This window comes from Ursus americanus, chromosome 13 (assembly GCF_024610735.1).
Source record: "Ursus americanus isolate L20-20 chromosome 13, mUrsAme1.1.p, whole genome shotgun sequence".
Lineage (NCBI taxonomy): Eukaryota > Metazoa > Chordata > Mammalia > Carnivora > Ursidae > Ursus > Ursus americanus.
In genome coordinates, this window is record NC_142139.1 from 3,035,473 (window position 1) to 3,056,142 (window position 20,670).

Consider the following 20,670-nt stretch of genomic DNA (forward strand, 5'->3'; position numbering starts at 1 on the left):
TACTTAACCTGATATATAAAAATATAATTTTTAACATCTACTCATGAAAAAATTACTTGTAAAATATTTTATGTTCTATTTTTTTCATACTAAGTCTTCAAACCCCAGTGTGTTTTTTATAGTTACAAAATATTTCAATTTGGACTAGCCACATTTCAAGTGCTTAACAGCCACATGTGGCGAGTGGCTGCCATATTGGAAAGTGTAGGTCTAGACATTTTTAGCTAGGGTTCTGGCTTGCAAGTGAATAATTTAGGCAACATAGGAGTTTATTGGCTCAGCAAAATCAGGAAAAGTTCAAGAAACAAAGAAACAAACATGTAGCTGAGGACTCAAGAACCATTAGAACATGGAACTTGATGACTTTCATTAGTTTCTTTCTCTCACATTGCCCAATGGCTTTCTCTGCAATGTTGGTAACATAGTCCTCAGCAGTTCTCAAAGTTCATATTCCACAGAAAATTGTTTCCAAGCTTATACCTGCAGGACTAAATCTCCTCTTTCATTTCATCTCAGTAGTCCCAAGACAGAGCTCTATGATACACATACACATCTATTGTTTTGCCTACCTAGTAAATTCTGCTAAGAAGATATCCTTTTTTCATTCACTCTTTCCTTTTGGTGGGGTTGGGGAATTTGTGGCAACACTTCCTCATCACAGCAATCCAGGCTGACCTAGTAGTGTACTCCATTCCTCTAGAAACAGTGATTAGTCTTAGGTAAATATATAGCCCTATTAGTACAAATCAGAATTATTTGGGGGAGGATTGATACAGATGATAGATGGGGAAATTGGATGCTATCTCCAACTGGGAAAATGAGTTAAAAGAATATTATAAGCTTATGGGTGCTGGGACTCATCCTTGTTGCCATTAAGAAAACACCTGCCTGAAAATAAAGTCAATTTAGAGGAAAAGATGACAAGGAGATGAAGAGAAGTAGTGTCATAATGACATTGTGGAAATCCCTAGATTCAGTCATGTCAAGTCCATTTTCACCCTTTGATAAATGCTTTAGTAAAGGTGCCTCAGAAATGACAGGGAGTGTCATGAGTCTAAAATTGGTCCAGCTTGAGTCAGCGTTCCAGGCCACAATGTCACTATGTAGAAAGTAAAATAACAAACATACACCAGCTCTGGTTATAATGCAACGAATGGCTTGTTTTTATTGAACTAAGCCTTCTTTAGAAGAGGACCATAAATGCTGGACAAAGTACATAAAGGCATTGGAGAGCAATCAACTCAGGCAGACTTTAGGGATGACAGTACTTGAGAAAAGAGAAGCATACAAGTAAGCTCCACATTAACTTCACTTATTCCCTGAAGACAATTTCCACATTGTGGGGCAGGAGAACAGAGCCCAAGCAGAAGGTCATCTCGTTGAATGAAGAGATAGCGGTTGACTGATGTTTGAGGAACCCCACTGGGGAGAAGAAGAAACAGCAGAGAGGAGACTAAAATTCTCTGTGGACATTCACAGTAAGTCTTTTTCTGTTTTTCAAGATTCACAGAACTGCAAAAAATGTAGTAGACAAGAACAACAGGGAGGATAGAGAGCCGATGGGAGAGTTCACCTGTGTGGTGGTAGCAAACAGAGATTGTAGTTCAAGTTCCACCCTTGTTTATGGGTGTTATGAACCTCCATACACATAAGTGTATTTCAGTGGAGACATTGGAAATGCTCCACCCTGGAAGGAAGGGCTAAAACCTAGGAGTTAGAATCACGCTATAGGACCAAGGGCTACATCTTAAGTGTAGAGACACAAATAGATACTTGATAGTAAAATTTAAGAAAAAGAGAACAGTATAAGAGCTTTCAAAGAATAAAAGCAGATCACTTAAGGGGCCCCTGGGTGGCGCAGTAGTAGGTTGGGTGTCAACTCTTGGTTTCAGCTCAAGTCGTAGTCTCAGGGTCCTGAGATCAGCCCCATGTCAGGCCCCGCTGTGCTCAGCACGGAGTTTGCTTGAGACTCTCTCCCTGTGAGGCCCCCCACCACCACCCTGCCCCACTCTTTCTCTCTAAAATAAATAAACACATCTTTTAAAAAGGCAGAGCACTCAAAAGTAAATAAGAACTATGTTGCTTTATCAACAGTGACTTGGGGCATACCAAAAAAATTAGGCAGAAACATAAAAAATTGCTCAAAATTTTAAAGGAAAAGAGTACCAAATCTAAAATGATATAATTGGATGTTACCCTTTTTAAAAGTTTTTGTTTTATTCAAGTATAATTAACAGTTTCATATGTTTTAGGTGTACAATATAATGACTCAACAATTCTATACATTTCTCAGTGCTCATCAAAATAAGTGTACTTTCAATCTCCTTTATCTGTTTTACCCATCCCACCACCACCTCCCTTCTGGCAACCACCAGTTTGTTCTCTGTGCTTAAGAGTCTGGTTTTTTTGTCTCTTTTCTTCTTTGTTTGTTCATTTGTTTTGTTTCTTAAATTACACATGAGTGAAATCATATGGTATTTATTTGTCTTTCTCTGACTTATTTCACTTAACATTATGCCTTCTAGATCCATCTGTGTTATCGTAAATAACAATATTTCACTCTTTTTTATAGCTGAGTCATATTCCACTGTGTGTGTGTGTGTGTGTCTCTCATCTTTATCCATTCGTCTATTGCTGGACACTTGGGTTGCTTTCATGTCTTGACTATTGTAAGTAATACTGCAGTAAACATAGAGATGCATATGTCTTTTGAAATTAGTGTTTTCATTTTCTTTGAGTAAATACCCGGTAAAGGAACTACTGGATCATATGAGAATTCTATTTTTAAATTTTTGAGGAAACTTCATACTGTTTCCCACAGTGACTGCACCAGTTTGCATTTCCCCCAATAGTGCATGAAGTTTCCTTTTTCTCCACATCTTGCCAACACTTATTAGTTCTTTTTTTGTTTTGTTTGGTGTTTTGTTTGTTTGTTGTTGTTGTTGTTGTTGTTGTTTTAAAATAGCCATTTTGATAGTATAAAGTAAAATCTCATTGTGGTTTTAATTTGCATTTCCCTGATGATTAGTGATGTTGAACTTGGTTTGTTGTGTTTTTTTGTTTGTTTGTTCGTGGTTGTTGATTGTTTTTTTGGGGTTTGTGTGTGTGTGTGTGTGTGTGTGTGTGTGTGTATCCGTTGGCCATCTGTATGTATTCTTTGGGAAAATGTCTATTCAGGTCCTCTGCCCACTTTTAAATTGGAATTTTTGGAGTTTTTTTGGTATTGAGTTGTATAAGTGATTTATATATTTTGGATATTAACCCCATATTTGGTATATCATTTGCAAATATCTTCTCCTATTCAGTAGGTTGCCTAGCTGTTATCCTTTAAATTAGAAGGTCAATATAAAAATATTCCCAGAAATGTTACTGTTCAAAGACCCACTTTGAAAACCTTTGGTGTGGGCACTCTCTATTAGGAAGAGAAATAAACCCAGGAGGTCACTATGACATGTGTGAGAAGTAATAGTGAGCATTAATTATACACACACAGATCCAAAAAAAGTAAGGAAAAAAAGAGAAGGAAGAAAAATAATTTATGTAACACAGAATATTTAAAAAAAAAAAAGACAATACTTACATGGCTGATTAGTGGGGAGAGGGGTTGACAATAAAAGATAGGAGCTTATTTGTTTAGATGGAAGATATAGGTTATGAGAAGTTTGAATAATTGGTAAGAAAAAATGGGTCTTACTGTTTGGAGTAATCAATAGCAAAATAAGAAAAATACATGATTTTTAAACCGTCAGAAAAAAGAAAATGTAATCTGTACAATGAAAATGTTAACCCTCCCTCAAGAAAGAAAGAAAGAGAAAAGAAAGAAAAAGAAACCAAAGGAACATGGTAAAGAAAGTAATCTTTACAAGATTACAATGTATTATATATATTTTTACAAAATAAATTACAAGAAATCTAAATAGGGAAACATCAAAATAAAAATCCAAGATTGTCTAATAGAATCTAGGAAAACAAGTTTAGCAATATCTTGTCAACCAGAAGATCTATTTAAATCAAAAGAAAATATAAGCTAAAGAAAAGGAGAAATATGTACTGAGCACAAAGAAATATGTGCTGGCAATTATACTGTCAGACAAAATGGAATTTGAAGTGAAAACTATTATTAGGGGAAAGATGCTTATAAAGGTAAAATGGTAATAATGCTAGTGATACTAATACTAAAGATTACATATAGAGTGATTATCATATGTCAGGTGCTGCTCTAAGCACTTCACACACACATTTAATTCTCATAACAACCCAAAGTTACAGGTACTCTTATTAGCCACATTTAACAGAGGAGGAAAGTGAGGCCCAGAGTGGTTCAGTAACTTGCTCACAGCCAGAAAGTGCTAAAACCAGAATAAAACCCTGGCACTGTGGTTTCAGATTACATACTATTATCTTTTAAATATACTAATCATGAACAAGTCTGCAAGCACAGACACAGATTTAAGTAATAAGTAATGCTATTGAATACATATATAGAGAACTTCACTTTCACCAATAAAATGTATGTTTTTTAGTTTTCATACAATCTTAAAAAATATCTCCCTCATTTTTTTCTCCACCTCTCACGTTTCTTCTGACCTGTATATTTAGCTGATGAGTCAACATCGCAAACTTATCTTGCTGAAATGTATTATTACTCCCAAACCTACCTTACCCATCCTATACTCCTTTCTTCTCTCACTCTTCACATCTGATTTATCAGAAAATCCTGTTTGCATGGCCTTAAAAATGCATATTCACAATTTAACCACATTTCACCACCTTTACTGCAATATCCATGATGCAATTCATCTTTACTGATAATCTTGATTATTGCTATAGTCTCCTAACACTTCTTCCTTCCATCTTTGACCCCACTATTTAATAGGTGAGAATCATATCCTCCTGTGTTCCAAAACTTCTATTGCTTTCTAACTCTGTCAGAATAAAAGCTAAAGTCTTTACAATGGTCTACGAGACTCCATCATTTGATCTCCACTACCACACATTCCTTGAAGAGTCTGGGTACATTTCTACCACAGGACATTGCATGGGCTCTTTCTTCCTGGAATAATAGTCTTCCAGTTACCCCAATGATTACTTTTCTCATCTCCTTTTCTTTTCCACTCAGTGTCATCTTTTCATTGAAGCCAACCTGGATTATGCTATTTAAAATTGAAATCCAGGGCACCTGGCTGGCTCAGTCGATAGAGCACATGACTCTTCATCTCTGGGTTGTGAGTTTGAGCCCCACATTGGGTCTGGAGATTACTTAAAAATAAAATCTTAAAAAAATAAAATTGAAATCCTACCCCACTTGGCGTTCCCGATCTACTTTACCCAACTCTGTGTTTTTTTCCTTCCCACAACATTTCAATATCTTTCATTTATTTAGTAGCTATTGTTAATTATTTTTCTCTTCCTGTTAGAATGTAAACTCCATGAAGAAAGAGATTCTGTCTGTTTTATTTACTAATTTTTCCCAACTGCTTAAAAGAGTGCTAGACACAAAGTACTTATTAAATACTTGTTGCATGACTAAACGTGAAGCCATCAAAAATTAAATCTTGGCAATGCCATGCAGAAGCCTAGATATGTTAAAAAGAATGAGTATTATACTGTATGTGTTCTCTGTTCACAAAACAATAAAATTAGAAATTAATAATTCAAAGGAACTTTTAAAAAAAAAAACCTAATGTCTATAAAAAACTAAGTAATGTACTATGAAAAAAAATCTTTGAGTTAAAGAACAAATCTTGAGGGAAATTATAAAATGGTAGGAATTGAACAAAAATGAAAAGACTGCGGTTGAAATTTATTATACACAGCTAAAGCAGAATTTGGAAAGACTATACTATAATTAGTCATAAAGTAAGAAATGTTGAAATAATGCTAATTTCATTTTGAAAAATAACAACAGAACAAAGCTAGTGAAATAAGAATACAATAAAATTGAAGGCAACAATCATTTAAATAGAGAAGAAGAATATCAAAGTGAACGATTGATAAAAAGTCAAAACTTCAGCAAGATTTATTTAAGATAAAAAAGGAAGGTGCAAAGCAAAACTAAACATCCCAGGAAAAGGGAAAATGATCTCAGATACAACAGAGATTGATTGAATGATTGATTTTTAAAGATTTTTATTTACTTTTTTGACAGAGAGAGGCAGCGAGAGAGGGAACACAAGCAGGGGAAGTGGGAGAGGAAGAAGCAGGCTCCCAGCAGAGGAGCCTGACGTGGGGCTCGATCCCAGAACCCCGGGATCCTGCCCTGAGCTGAAGGCAGACGCTTAACGACTGAGCCACCCAGGCGCCCCTGCAACAGAGATTTAAACCTACAGAAAACATCCTTCGTAAAGGAGGAGATGTAGATGACTTTAGATGCATGTGGTCAGGAATACGATATTGACGTCTATTATCACAATTACTTTTTATCATAATATTAAAAATTCTCACCAACTGCTATGGTTTGAATGTTTGCACCTCCCCCCCTCCCCCAAAATTCAAATTCTAAAATCTGAATGTCCAAAGTGATGGTATTAGTAGGTGGGACCTTTGGGAGGTGATTAGGTCACAAGGGCAGAACCTCCATGAATGACGTTTAATGCCCTTAGGAAAGAGATCTCAGAGAGCTCCTTTGCCCCCTTCTGTCCTGTGAAGACACTGTGTGAGAATTCTGTGACCTGGAAGAGAACCCTTATCTGACCATGCTGGTGCCCTGATTTTGGACTTCCCTGCTTCAGAACCATGAGCAGGAAATTTCTGCTGTTGATAAGCCACCCTGTTTGTGGTACTTTGTTACAGCAACCCAAATGGACCAAAACACCAAGCATTTAAGAACCAGACAGAAAGGGGACGCCTGGGTGGCTCAGTCAGTTGAGCATCTGCCTTCGGCTCAGGTCATGATCCCAGGGTCCTCGGATGGAGTCCCACATCGGGCTCCTTAGTGGGGAGTCTGCTTCTCCCTCTGTCTGCTGCTCCCCCAGCTTGTGTGCTCTCTCTCTCTGGCAAATTAAAAAAAAAAAAAAAAAAACGTTAGAAGGGGTATGAGGATCATAAGGGAAGAGAAAAAAATCTATATAGATAACTCAATAAACAATTTATTAATAATAATTAGAGAGTTCACCTGGATGAAAGTTAGACTTAGGAAATCAATGACATTATCAGCAATAGGCAGCTAGAAAATAAATTTTAAAATGGTATTCCATTTATAAGAGAAATATAAAAGTATATAACTTTTATTAAAAAATAAAATTATTAAGTAAACAATACACAAAATATCTCAGAGAAAAACATTAAGAAATCTTAAAGAAAGGAAATGAAAAGATGTTTAATATAATCAGTCATTGAGGAAACGCAAATCCACAAAGAGATACCAGTTCACATTCACTAGGATGGTTATAAGAAAGAAAATAAGAAATAACAAGTGTTGAAGAGGAAATGGAAAAGTTGGAATCATCAAAACTTGCTGGTAGAAAGTAAAATGGTACAGCTGCCATGGAAAACAACTTGACGGTTCCTCAAACTGTTAAATGTAAAATTGCTATATGACCCAGCAATTCTACTTCTCCAAGAAAGTTAAAAAATTGAAAACAGGTACTCAAACAAACATGTGTCTGTGAAAATTCATAGCAGGACTATGCGTAATAGCCGAAAGGTGAGGGGAAAATGTCCGTCAACAGAGGAGGAGATAAACAAAACGTAGTATAGCCACACGCTGGAATATCATTCAGCCATAAAAGAAGGAATGAAGTGCTGACACACACTATGACCTCAGTGGACAGTGAAACTCTTATGCTAAGTGAGAGAAGACAGACACACAAAGTCACACACTGTAGCATTCTGTTTATTTGGAATATCCAGAATAAGTAAATCCATAGGGACAGAAAGTAGATTAGTGGTTGCCCAGAGCTGAGGACAGTCAAGAACAGGAAGTGACTACTTAATGAGTGCCAGGTTTTGTTTGGGGGTGATAGAAGTACTTGGAAATTGATAGAGGTGTTCCTTACACTACACTGTGAATGACAAATATCATTAAATTGTGTTTTAGCATGAAATTTTATGTTATATGACTTACAGCTCACTAAAAATGAATTCTAAAATAATAAATAATAAATAATAAATAATTAATAATAACTATTAAAGGACTGAAACATTTTTAAATACATGGAAATATGAACCATGATTATCGATGTGAAACTTTACCTTGAAAATGTCAATTATCTACGAATTGTCCATAGTTCTACTCCACACTATAACCAGTTAATATCCTAACAAACTTGTATATGGAAGATGCAAATAACAAAGAGAGGGGACTTAATAACAGCTATTAGGACATATTATAAAGCCATAGTAGTAATTTCTGGCTTCCATTCAGAATGTAGAAAGATGGAGAAAACTTCGCTCTCACTCGGACAAGAAAACCCCAGAATATCTACAAAATCATTATTGTCTTTCAACTCCTCAGTGAGCTGAGATTGCAGGGTGAGCTGCTTGCCCTTGCTCTAAAAAATGACAGGTGCCCCAACCATGTCTGAGCATGTGAGAAAGATAGCACTGCTGGACACACGGTAGGGAAAATTCACAATTTACAAATCGCTAAAGGCCAAATGTGGGCAAGTGTGAAGGTATAAAATCCTCGGGCTAGTATGAAGGGCGAGTTGGAAGCTGCAGGTACAACAGAGTTTGCATGAATTTGTAGGCTCTTCTGCACAGACTTCAAGTGGGCATTCCCAAGAAAAATGAAAAGGCAGTCTGGAAAGCAAGAAAGGTCCTGTTAGTAGTGCAGGCTTGAGGAAGAGTCATGGCTTTGCTATGGGAAAGGCACTAAATCTGCCCAGACCCTTCCCATCCACAGAGCAAAAGACACAATGTTGCCAAATGGTAATTCTTCCCAATGTGATCTGTACATTCATTGTAATCCCAATAAAAATTTCAGAAATTTTAGAAATGGAAACTTATTCTAAAATATAAATTGAAAGGCAAAGCAACTAGAAAATCCACAAACATTTTGAAAAGAGGAGCGAAGTGGACACACAATATATGATTTCAAGATTTACTCTAAGGCTACATTAATCAAGGCAGTGTGGTATTAGCAGAAGTAGTCATATAGAATAGTGGAACACAATAGAGAATCCTGAAACAGACCCACACATATGCTCAATTGTTCTCAACAAAGGTACAGGAAATTTAATGAACAATGATAATTCTTTCAAGAAATGAAAGAACACTTGGATCTCCGCAGGCAGAAAAATAAGCCTTGACCCATACCTCACAACAAATACAAAAATTAATTTAAAATGGACTGTGGGTCTCATTGTAAAAGTCAAAACTACAAAACTTTCAGAATAAAACATAAAAAAAAAAATCTTTGTGACTTCAAGATAGGCAAATATTTCTTACATACCTCTCCAAAAGTACTGTCTATAAAAGCCAAATTTGATATTTAAGGCTTCTTCAAAATTAAAAATTTCTGCTACTCTAAGAACATTATTAGGAAAATAAATGTCAAGCCATAAACTGACTGAAAACACTTGTAAAACACGTATCTGAAAACCCACCTGTGTCCAGACTGTATGAATAACTCTCAGAATAGTAAGTAAATAACCCAATAAAAAATAGAGGCAAATATTTCAACAGAATTCACAAAAGAAGATAAAAGGATCGTAAGAAAACACAGTTGAAAATGCTCGATGAGGTTAGTCATAATGGAAAAGTAAATTAAAATCACAATCAATACCAGTATTTGCCTATCGAAAGACAAGAACGAAGAACCAAAGATAAGAACAAAAAGAAAAAGACAGAAAAGAGATCAGTGGCTGGGGCCAGCACAGAGCGCCTGGAAGCCTCATACACTGCTTGCTGATGGGAATGTATGTTCTCGCCGCTCTGGAAAACAGTTCCACACTTTATTATACACTTAAACATATAACCCAGCAATCCTGTTCATGCAAAAACCTGTATGTGAATATTTATTGTAGCTTATTTATAGTCACCAAAAATGGAAAATGGCCCAACGTTCTTTAACCGGTGAATGCACCAACAAAGCGTGGGATATCCAAAGGACAGCTTGCTACTCGGCAGTGAAAATGAACAAGCTACTGATACAGACAACTTGGATTATCTCAAATGAATTATGCTAAGTGCAACAAGCTATTCTCAAAAGACTACATGCTGTATGATTCCATTTATGTGACGTTCTGGAAAAGGCATTCTGGAGGGACACAAAACAGAGCAGTGGTTGCCAGAGTCTGCGTAGGGAGTGTATGTTGACTACAAAGGAATTATGAGGGTATTTGGGGAGGGGGAGTGATGGAATTATTTTCTCTATCTTGGCTATGGTGGTAGTTCCCTTGGCTCATATGTTTGTCAAAAACCGTAGAACTCTATCTAAGAGGGTGAATTTCACTGTTCGTAAATTATACGCTAATACACCTGACAAAATTGCAATATAATAAAGCCATAGCAATGAAAATATTATGAAACTAGCATAAAAACAGAAAACTAACCCCACCACTGGCAATAGAACACCAGTGAGAGTTTAGAAAGAGATGTATATGGATGTGAGAACTTAGACGATTTGTCACTACAGAACAACTGAGAATAGACGATGTTGGGAAAGCTGATCACCATATGGAAAAAAACACGGCTCAACCCCTACTACACACCATATATGAAAGTGAATTTCATGTGGTTTATAACATAAATGGGAAAGGTAAGACTATAGGCTAAGACAAGCAAATATTAAGTTGTTATCTTTGTGATCCAAGGTTAGGGAAGTCTTCTTGCGTAAGATCTCATTCGAGAAACCCTAAGGTGAAAACTGGACTTTACCACATAGAATTCATGGTTTTGGAATGGTACATGGGAAATCCACACAGCTAACAACTTTCTTTAGAGAAATGACACAACTCATTAACAGTGATCAAAATGCAAATTAGTAAACACCTAAAAGGTACATATTAAAATATTCATGAGTGAGATGAGGGAAGTCAAGAATCCCCTCCGTAAGCAGGTGTAGCCATTCTAGAACACAGTTGGCAGTTCTTTTGTGAAATCAAGTATTGGTATATCGTAGACCAAGAAATCACAGGAGAATATATGTTTCCCTGTTCCGGACAGGAGGAAGATTTGAGTGGGCTCCCCGCGGTCGAGTTTGCCACAGTGGGGAGATGGAGGCAATTTATGCCTCTGCGATACGGAAATACGGAAGTAGAATGTAGTGGAGGAAATGCTCCAAAATACAGTCCACCTGGAACGATAGGCTAGGTGTGCAAAAGCTACCGAACCTCAGTTCTTCCACCTTTGAAAGGGAAGTAAGAACACATACACAGTAGAGTTACTGAGAAGATAATGCGTTAGTACAGTTCTCTTAGTCCGCTTGGGCTGCTATGACAAAGCACCATAGACTGGGCGGTTTCTCAACAACGGAAATGTGTTTCTCACAGTTGGGAGGCTGGAAGTCTGAGATCAGGTTGCCAACGTGGTAGGGTTCTGGTGAGGGCCTTCTCTGGGGCTTCGGACTGCTGGTTCTCCCTGCAGCTTCTCACGGCAGGGAGCAGAGGGACGAACAAGCTCTCTGGGGGCTCTTAGAAGGACTCTAATCTCATTCAGGGGGCTGCACCCTCACAACTTCATCTGATCCCAATCACCTCCTAAAAGCCTCACCTCCTAATACCATCACACTTCATATGAATTTTGCAGAAACATAAACATTCAGCCATAGCATACAGTATATGGAAAGACTTTAAGACAGTACCTAACAAAATTATAAATACCCAATAAATATTAGTTACCACTATTTTTAATGCTGCATACAACAGTATGACAAGATGATTTTTTAAAGTGTTAAGTGAAAAAAGTAAAAGCAGAGTTAAAAAGAGAGAAAATCTGCTTAATTCCTACCACTGTTAACTCAGTGGATTCTGTAATTTGAGGTAAAGCATTTCAAAAGCTGATTTTCCCCTTTTCTGGGCTCTTTCTAGCAACATCTCAATAAACCTTGAAAAGTTGAAATGTTTTATCTCTCATCAGTAACAAAACATGTGAATATTTTTTTTTAAGATTTTATTTATTTATTTGAGAGAGAGAGACAGAGACAGAGAGAGAGAGAATGGAGAAAGAGAGAGAGCACAATTCTGGGAAGTTGCAGAGGGAGAGGGAGAAGCAGGCTCCCCCTGAGCAGGGAGCCCGACATTGGGCTAGGTCCCAGGTCACTGGGATCATGACCTGAGCCGGAAGGCAGACGACTGAGCCACCCAGGCACCCCCCCAAACCTTGAAGATTTTATAATGAAGTCTAACTATATTGTCCCTTGCACGTTCATTGAGCCATACCTTCCTTCCTACGCGTTCTTCCCCTTTCGGAGCCGAGCCTTACCCATGCACCATTGCCCTCTGCTGGACGAACTTTCAGTGTCCTACTAAAAGTAGGGTCTAGTTTTCCAGAGCTCTGAAGTTAAACTCATGTGTTAACGATTAACTCATAAAATAGTATCAGCGTTACTTAATGTAGCCTCTAAATAGAATTGAGCACTGGATTACATAGTGACATTTTTTTCCCCTTTATTTTAGTTCAGAAAGTGTTAAAGTTGTTTCAATGGAATATGTTCAAGGAGTTAGTCTAGTTCTCTGTTTCAGTTGTCCAGGCATGTACAGTGAGTTTCACTTTGTTCAATGATTACTTGGGATGTTGTTTGTTTCTTTAATTTAATAGAATGGTTCCAGATTGCTCTTTCCAAAAATAATAATATCTGCATTGATTCCAACTTTGAAATCTGAATTCATGCTTCCCATCTCATATACATTAATATCCTATGCTCTTTATCCTTTTGTTACATCAGTTTCTGGCATTGAGACTCATCCAAAGATGGCAATTGGCTTCCTGGGAAAAGATGAATTCCAGGGAATGATGTCTTCATTATTCTGCAGCTCCTTTCATCCCAAATTTTCTTTTGGTTAGTGTCAGCTACTCAGCTGAAGTAGCCAAATTCTCTCTTAAAATAATAATAGTGATATCAAATAACAATTACTAAACTGTTTTAAAGGTAAAGAATTATGATTTTTAAAAAGATAAAGTTATGAGTCTCATAAAGTTTAAATTTTCTTAGTTTATTTTTTGACAAATGGACAATTTGTTTTTTCCTAACATTCAAGAAAATTGAAAGCCTGGAAATAGCTTTCAGAATTTAACTCCCTAAAAATGTTTAATTTGAGTTAAGGATACAAGATTCCGTAGACGTTGTTTGTTAGCTTGTTATTTTGTTGTACCTTTAAATGAATTTTAGGAACCGTAGATCATGAGCCTTTTTAGTGCCTGCATTGTATTAAGGTCAAACACCCCTCCTCCACACACTTAACTGAAATGTCACGTGCCAATGACATTTCTCAACACAGTTGTTTTAGTTCTATTAAAAACTAATTGTAATTAAAATAGACAGTTCTAAGCCTCCAGCCTGTGGATGAGTCAGAAGATGAGTAATGATCTGTAGTAGGGAAGGTTCTTTCTCCACAAAACCTTCTGCTCTGACTCCTATGCTCCTATACGCCTACGAAGAAAATCTTAAATAAGACAGAGGCAGAAATGGCCAGATAGGCCCTGAAAGGGAATTAAATGACAGTATTAAAGCACGTTGATTTGAAAGATTAGAGTCCAGAAAAAGACGGAGACTCTCCAGGGGTGAGATGCAGGAAACAGTTGTGGGAATGACCTGGATGAAACATCAAAAACTTCCCGCACTGGCTTTGAAAACACGTGACAAAGGTGGCCTTTGTTTGAATCTTCTCAGTAGATAGCTCTTGAAGATAGTTCATATGAAGTTCTATCTAGCAAAAGGAAGGTGATTTTGGAGAATCTGTATTTAATCCCAGTATGGGAATAACATTTAAAGTTGACCACTTACCTTAGAGGGTTCTGAGACTGTACCTCAATATATATGTGAAGCTGTATTGACCGACTGCCAGGGCATAATAGCTGTGCTGAATTGCCAGAAACTGGCTTTGCAGAGCTTTAAAGAGGGCAGTAGAAGTTATATTTGATGAGAGCCTTTTGCTGTTGGTTTGGTGAGCCTCTTTGCCATCTTGTTTGATTTTGTTTGGGTTTGGGGAGGCTACGACACTAGGGACAGCATCTGAACGCAGATGCTTAAGGCTGGCATGTTAGACCTTCCATGTAATAATTTGAAAGCCTGCATCACTGATGAAGGTGTAATCTTTGCAGAGAGAGTATCTTGAGGTCAAATGTTTTCCCAATACCCTCTGGCATGAAACTCTTGAGACTAGGGGAGGGAGTCTGTCGGGGAAGAAACAGAGATCTTACTAGAAGTCAGACATAGGGCTCAAGAAGGAAGGGGGCCACAGAGAATTCAGTGTTATAACACACATCCTCAACATGGGCAACAGACGTCTAATATTAAAATTTACCAACTCATATGACACATTGTATTGGATGCTTAATTTGCATCTCAAGTCCATAAGACCAATACAAGGTTTCTAACTCATTACATTTTCTAACTATAATTGAAACCCAGTCTAAACATTTTTGTACTTTATTTCTTGGCAGCAAGTTTTCTATTTTTAAAACCATTATAATTAAGACTAGATCTCATTCTTTTTCCCATATGCCATGAATTTATATGATTTTCAAGATTATTTGCCATTCATACTTAGGCTTTTTGGCATTTCCACCCATTCTTTTTCACCCCAGCTGCTCAGTGTGAAGTCTGAGTCAGGGTCACCCTGCCCTACAGGGCAACTAAATGTCTACATCTTTGCTTTGTGCCAGATTCAGATTGGGTGGGAAAGTATATCCACGAGTGTCTCTGACATCTAAACAAAGCCTCCAGCATTCAGTGGTTTATGCCGGTCGCATTTGTTAAGTTGGGAAATATATTTCCCAGAATGTCCTTCCCTGCATGGATCCAGGTTAAACATTTGAATAAAATCTAGAAATAAATCAGAGACGAAGCCGATCTCTTGGCACTCAGATGTCTTTAGGGGCAGATTTAGAGATGTCCATCAGGTCTGGTTTATCCTCTCTGTCCTCTGCTGTATGTTCAGATCTTCCCTACTTCAGGTCCCACTCACCAACAGTGGCCTCAGGACCACCACCAGATGCTTGGCTGGGATTCCACAGAAGTGGAGGCTGCACAGAAAAAAGAGCTTCCCATAGGCCTCGCCATAAATTTCCCCTGCCTGGACTAGCCTGGGCAGCTGGATATACTTGGCTTCTAGAGTACCTGGTCTATGTCCCAGACCTTCATTTCCCAACTCCTCCCACAGCTGACTAAGAGATGATTATTATAATGAATTCTCTATAACACTCATTGTTTTTCTGCTACCTCCACTGAACACTAACCAATGAAATGGGAACTTGCCCATCTTCATTTTTTTGAAAAATTGGCTCACACTGTCATCACAATTTTCTCATTCTCTCTTCTGTTTCTTTGGTGTTTCAGGTTAGTCTTTGTGAGGGTTCCTACACGAACTTTTCTGATAGTTAATTCCATAATACCAAAACGGCCACCACAAGCACCATCACCACGACAAAGCTCTCGTTGAAGTTCATTCCTATGATGTGATGATTAAAATTTTCTTTACAAAAAGGTTTAATCAGAGTTCTTCTATTCATAGATCCAAACGAAATCTTAACTGACTAGTATGAACCGGGAGGGAGAAAACAGTGACCAAGACTGACATGATCATTACTTACGAAATTTAAAACCTAATGACTGATTAGTAGCAAATAAATAGTCAATAAAATGCAGTGTAAAAAGTGTTATGATAGGGAAGGTATACAGATAAAGTAACATCCTAGACTGGTGGAAGGAAGGGTCAAAAATACTTCCTAGAAGAAATGCGATCTATCTTGAAATATATATATATTCCAGGGAAAAGAAATGGAATGTTCAACTGCCCAAGAGGAGGGAAATGGCACCTTCTTAAGGAAGTGAATATGTATAGTATGCTGAAAACACAGTCAGGGTGGCAAAAAGTAACAGAACAGGAAACGAGGTGAACAGAGAACTTTCAAGCTGTGTTATTCTAAGAGTAATAGGGACTGATTATAGGATGTTAGTCAAGGAAGTCATAATAACTTTATTTTGTTGTAGAAATATTGCTGTCTGCACATGAAAAAATGAATTAGAATAAGGACAGGTTAACTAGGAATGAAAATAAAGACAACACAATCAGCCAGGGGGTAATCCTGTGGATGATGACCCCAAACAGATCATCTAACAGATAACTAATAGACAGAGAATTTATGGGATTTCACGATTCACTGAATATAGGGGAAAGTGGCAATGAACGATGACTCCCAGGTTTCTTGCTTGGGCAAATAGAGGGATGGTGGTGCCATTCACTGGTAAGAAACATAGGGGATCATCCGGTGTTTGCAAGGGAGGTAGAAAGACAATGAGTACAGTTTTCTCTAAAGACAATGAGTACAGGTGCCTGTGGAACACCCAAGTGGTGTTATCTTAAAGATGAAGGGCGGAAGAGGAAATCTCGGTAGTAGATAGAGGCTTTGGGTTCGTGATGGACTCGTGCTGTTTTGGCATCCATTCTCTCCAGCAATGGAATCCTCATTTCTCTGAGAAATCACCACTACTCCACTCTCAATCTATGTTATTCAAAAAGAGCAATAGCATTCACAGGCTCTGAGGGTGAACATGTGACCCATACCTGAATAATTATAGTCATAATGACTGGTTCTGGAACGGCCAAAGGACTTAGCTGATCCAACAAAAGTCAGTTTAGAGCTCCTAATAAAACTATGAACAAAGAATGTCTCATTTTCTCCTTAATTGCTAATCCAGAAAGAGATACATATCTGAAGCTGCTGGTGATAACTTTTCCCCCAGATTTGAGGAAAGCCAACCTAAAGAGGAAATCAGAGCTTAAAAATAGAATCTTGATAGAAACGAGTAATTTCTCCTCCTGCCATCTTCTGCTTCCAAGTTAACAGTAATGCCATCATTCTGATTGTTCCGGACAGAAACAGTTGTGTCAATCTCAAGTCCTCTTTCTCTCATATGCTACCTTTAGTTTTTCAGCAAATCCTCTTGGATCTACCTTCAAAATATAGAGTATTCAATTACCTATTTTAAAAAATATCCTGTTGTGGATCATTGGCCTCCCAGCATACCCTCGCAACATGATTTTACTGCTTTTTCCGTAAACTGGTAGAATTACTTCCTCACCCCTTGAATCTGGACTGGCCTTTGACTTGCTTCAGCCAACAGAATGTAGCAGAGGTGACTGACAGTTGTGTGGCCAGCTTACAAAGGCTTAGCATACTCCTGCTCTGAACCCTGCCACCACCATTAACAAGCCCAGGTTGGCCTGGTGGAGGATAAAACATGAAGAGGGGAGGTCAGACATCCCAGCTGAGACTGTCAAAGGCCAACCTACAGTCAGCCAATCTTCTAAAATGTGGGATGGCCAAGAGCAACTAAGCTACCCAGCAGCCAACCACAGATGTGTGGGTAGGCTCAGTGGAGACCCCACAAAAAAGACAGCCACATCACCTAAAGATGAATGAGTGATAATTAACACTGAGGTTTTGAGCCCTGAGTTTGGGGGTGATACATTCGTCAACTGGTCTTCCTGATTCTAACTTTGCTTCCTTTATATTAGCCACCCAGAATAACTTTGTCAAAACATAAGTTACACCATGATGCTCTTCTCCTCAAAATACAGCCACAAGTCCGACTGCGTTCAGAGTAAAGGGCTAAGGTTCTCACAAAGGCCCGAAAGGCCCCGCACGGTCTGCCCACTGGCTGCCTCTCTACTCCCCTCTATGACTGCCTTCGTCACTCCCTTTTCTACAACTAGCCTGGACTCCTTGTAGTTCTCACACTCCCTAGACTTACTCTACCCTAAGGTATTCACACTTGCCATTCCCTCTGCCTAGGATGCTCTTTCTCCAGCTAGCCTGTGGCTCACGCTTTTAGCTCCTTCAGAAGATCTTGACTCAAATATTACTTTCTCAGTGGGATTTTGCCCTGACCAACTACTGAAAGTAGTAACCCTACTCTATCCCAGCCCTCCCTATCTCCCTCCATGCCTTCTTTTTCTCCCTATCACTTCCAGCCTCTAACACACAATATATTTTCCATGCTTTTCAAATTATTATATTGTTAACTACATGGTGTCAGAGATTGTTGTCTATTTAGTCCACTTTTCTCTCCTTGATCCTTAAATTGTACTTGGCTTCTAGATCTTCAGTAAAACTTGTTAAATGAATAGATACACTGAACACCTTTATAATAACTATGCCTAGGCTTTTTGGTTGTTTTGGTCAAAAAATACCCTTTTTAAAAAAAATTCATTTGGTTTTATTTGAATTTCTGTCACTAGCCTCTGAATGAGCCCTGATCGACCCGGAGTTAATGTCAAGTGGATGAAATCTAAAGTCAAAGGATAGCTCAGGAGTGCCTGGGAGGTTGTAAAATACGGAGGAAAGAAGATCTGGGTTCCCAGAAAACATCAAATTTTCCAAGCAGCAAGTTAACGGAGTAGGAGCCTGCAGAGGAGATTAGGATGGAAATCAAGAAAAGAGAAATTTCAAGACAGAGGGCATACAAATCAGTGTCAGATTTTACCAACGGGCCAAATAAAATACAAGTTGGAGATGCTGACTAGATTGTCATCTCGTACCTTCCTGCGTACTGTGTGATGTTTTTGTGTGTAAATATTGTCTAGGGGCTCTTTTTCTTCTCTATTCCAGAATTGCTTTTGTATTTTTTTTTCCCGATTGCCTGCATTCTTCTCACACCGGGATCGAACCCCTCCAAGGAACTTCTGAGCTTTGCATCATTTGCTCGTAGGTAAATCCCTTTGAATTGGAACTCCAGTGGAATGGTACAATTAGGGAGACTAGAATCACTTCACCATAACTGACCTTGTATTCTGTCCCATATATTTTTGGAGCTTGATCCATGGACAAGAATCATTCACCCCAGCCACTTACAATGACCTTGGGAAGAGTTTTTTTTTTTTTTCTTTTAGTAATTTTAGAAACCATGGGGACCACATAAGGATTCTATAAATGAATACCACAAATTAAAAGAAAGAGGAAAACCAGCACGAAGAAACCGCAGACACTATATAACGGCAAGTGTTCACTTTTCAAGATGAGCAGCTGGGATTTCCACATCAGGCAATCAGAGCGAAACCCCTGTGTATTAACGCACTAATGCATCCTAAAGATTTTTAAAAAGTGTTTTACGGTGGGGTTGTGCATGTTCTCTCACTCTGCCTGGGAGCCTTCAGGTGCACAATTTCTAATAAAGATGGCCGTGGCTCACTCTCTCTTCTACGCAAGGGAATAGTTCTGCTGAATAAAATCTCTCAGCTTATTCATCACCTCTCCTTGAGGACTCTGATATGAAGGCTGCACATGAAATCATTCTTTCTTTCCAAGTGATAAATTTTATGTTTCTGTATGTTCCCCAAAGACAGCATTAGGTTTTGGGAAGCACTCCTTCAAAACCCAAGTCCCCTGGAATCACAGGTCAGACTGAGAATGGGGTCCTGGCCACTACTCCTGAGGTGACCACCAGAGTTCCTTCCACTCATTCAGAGATGAGGCCTGTCAGTAGGAAGGAAAAGATGTGTCCCAATAGCCTTGAGTCTTTTTTGACACAACAAAGACTGCCAGTTGGACCAAAGTTGTCCTTCAGTTACATACTGGGAACTCGTTCTCTGGGAATATTGCCAAGACCACCAGACTCATTGAACTCACAACTTTCTACCATCACATCATCAGAATGAATTCCCATCCCTCTGGTCAATACTGGATTCTGACCAGTGTGAGTCAGGTGAAAGGTTACTAACTTAAACATTTTTTTGATTTGTTTTCTCTCCCTCCGACCCCTTCCCATCGTTCTAGTAATTAACACGTATTTATCACTTCCTAACGCACATTTGTGTATCACTGTATACTACAGGATTCCAAGCTGCTGGTTGACAAGTGTCTGCTTATCTCTATATGGTTATAATGATTTAAGTTGAAAAAATTTTAAACTATTTAAGAGAGGTTAATAGGAAAAAGTTCATAGGAAGCATTATTAAAGTTTATAAGAAAACTTTACAAATAAAAAGAAAAAGTAACTTTAAAATCTGACTCTCCTGCTGCATGTATCTAAGTAAAAATTACTGACTCCTCCTATGGGTCTTGCCTTCCTGAAAAATTAAAATCTAAATAGACACTGTGGTTTCATTGCCTTGACTAATTAGAGTCATGCCAATGGAGAATAACTATGCAAGATGAGAGAGTAAAATCAAGTTCAAGTTCAAAATTAAATTCAATATAAGTCACCTATGCCTGCATGAGTAATGATATATCTCAAAATAGTTTTGCAGCAAAATATTTTCAAATTATTCTGCCATATCCCATAAACTACCCCCTTCTCCCTAAAAACATATCTCCCCCCTTCCATAAATCCAGCATAGAAAATGTACATCTTTCACAGGCAGGGGTTTTGACAGTAATTTTCATTATTATAGTCAATAAGTACTTACTGAGAACCTATTTTGTGTTGGAAATACAGATAAAAAGCAACTTCTGTTTTCCTTTTAACTGAATCCTTTCCCCCCAATGATGCTGAACTAAACCTTGGAAGGCATAGAGAAGACACAATGGGGTAGGGGTGTACTGATGCTTCCAGATTTTAAGGTC

General features: G+C 38.1%; 1 long non-coding RNA gene across 1 annotated transcript in view; it reads left to right on the plus strand.

Annotated features, from left to right (window-relative positions):
- The window catches only part of LOC123793384 (uncharacterized), a 102,007-nt gene extending 83,237 nt beyond the window's left edge, over positions 1–18,770 (plus strand). The window contains exon 7 of the long non-coding RNA XR_006779933.2: positions 18,348–18,770. This is a non-coding gene — a long non-coding RNA (uncharacterized LOC123793384). The remainder of the gene's footprint in view (positions 1–18,347) is intronic.
- The last annotated feature ends 1,900 nt before the right edge of the window (positions 18,771–20,670 follow it).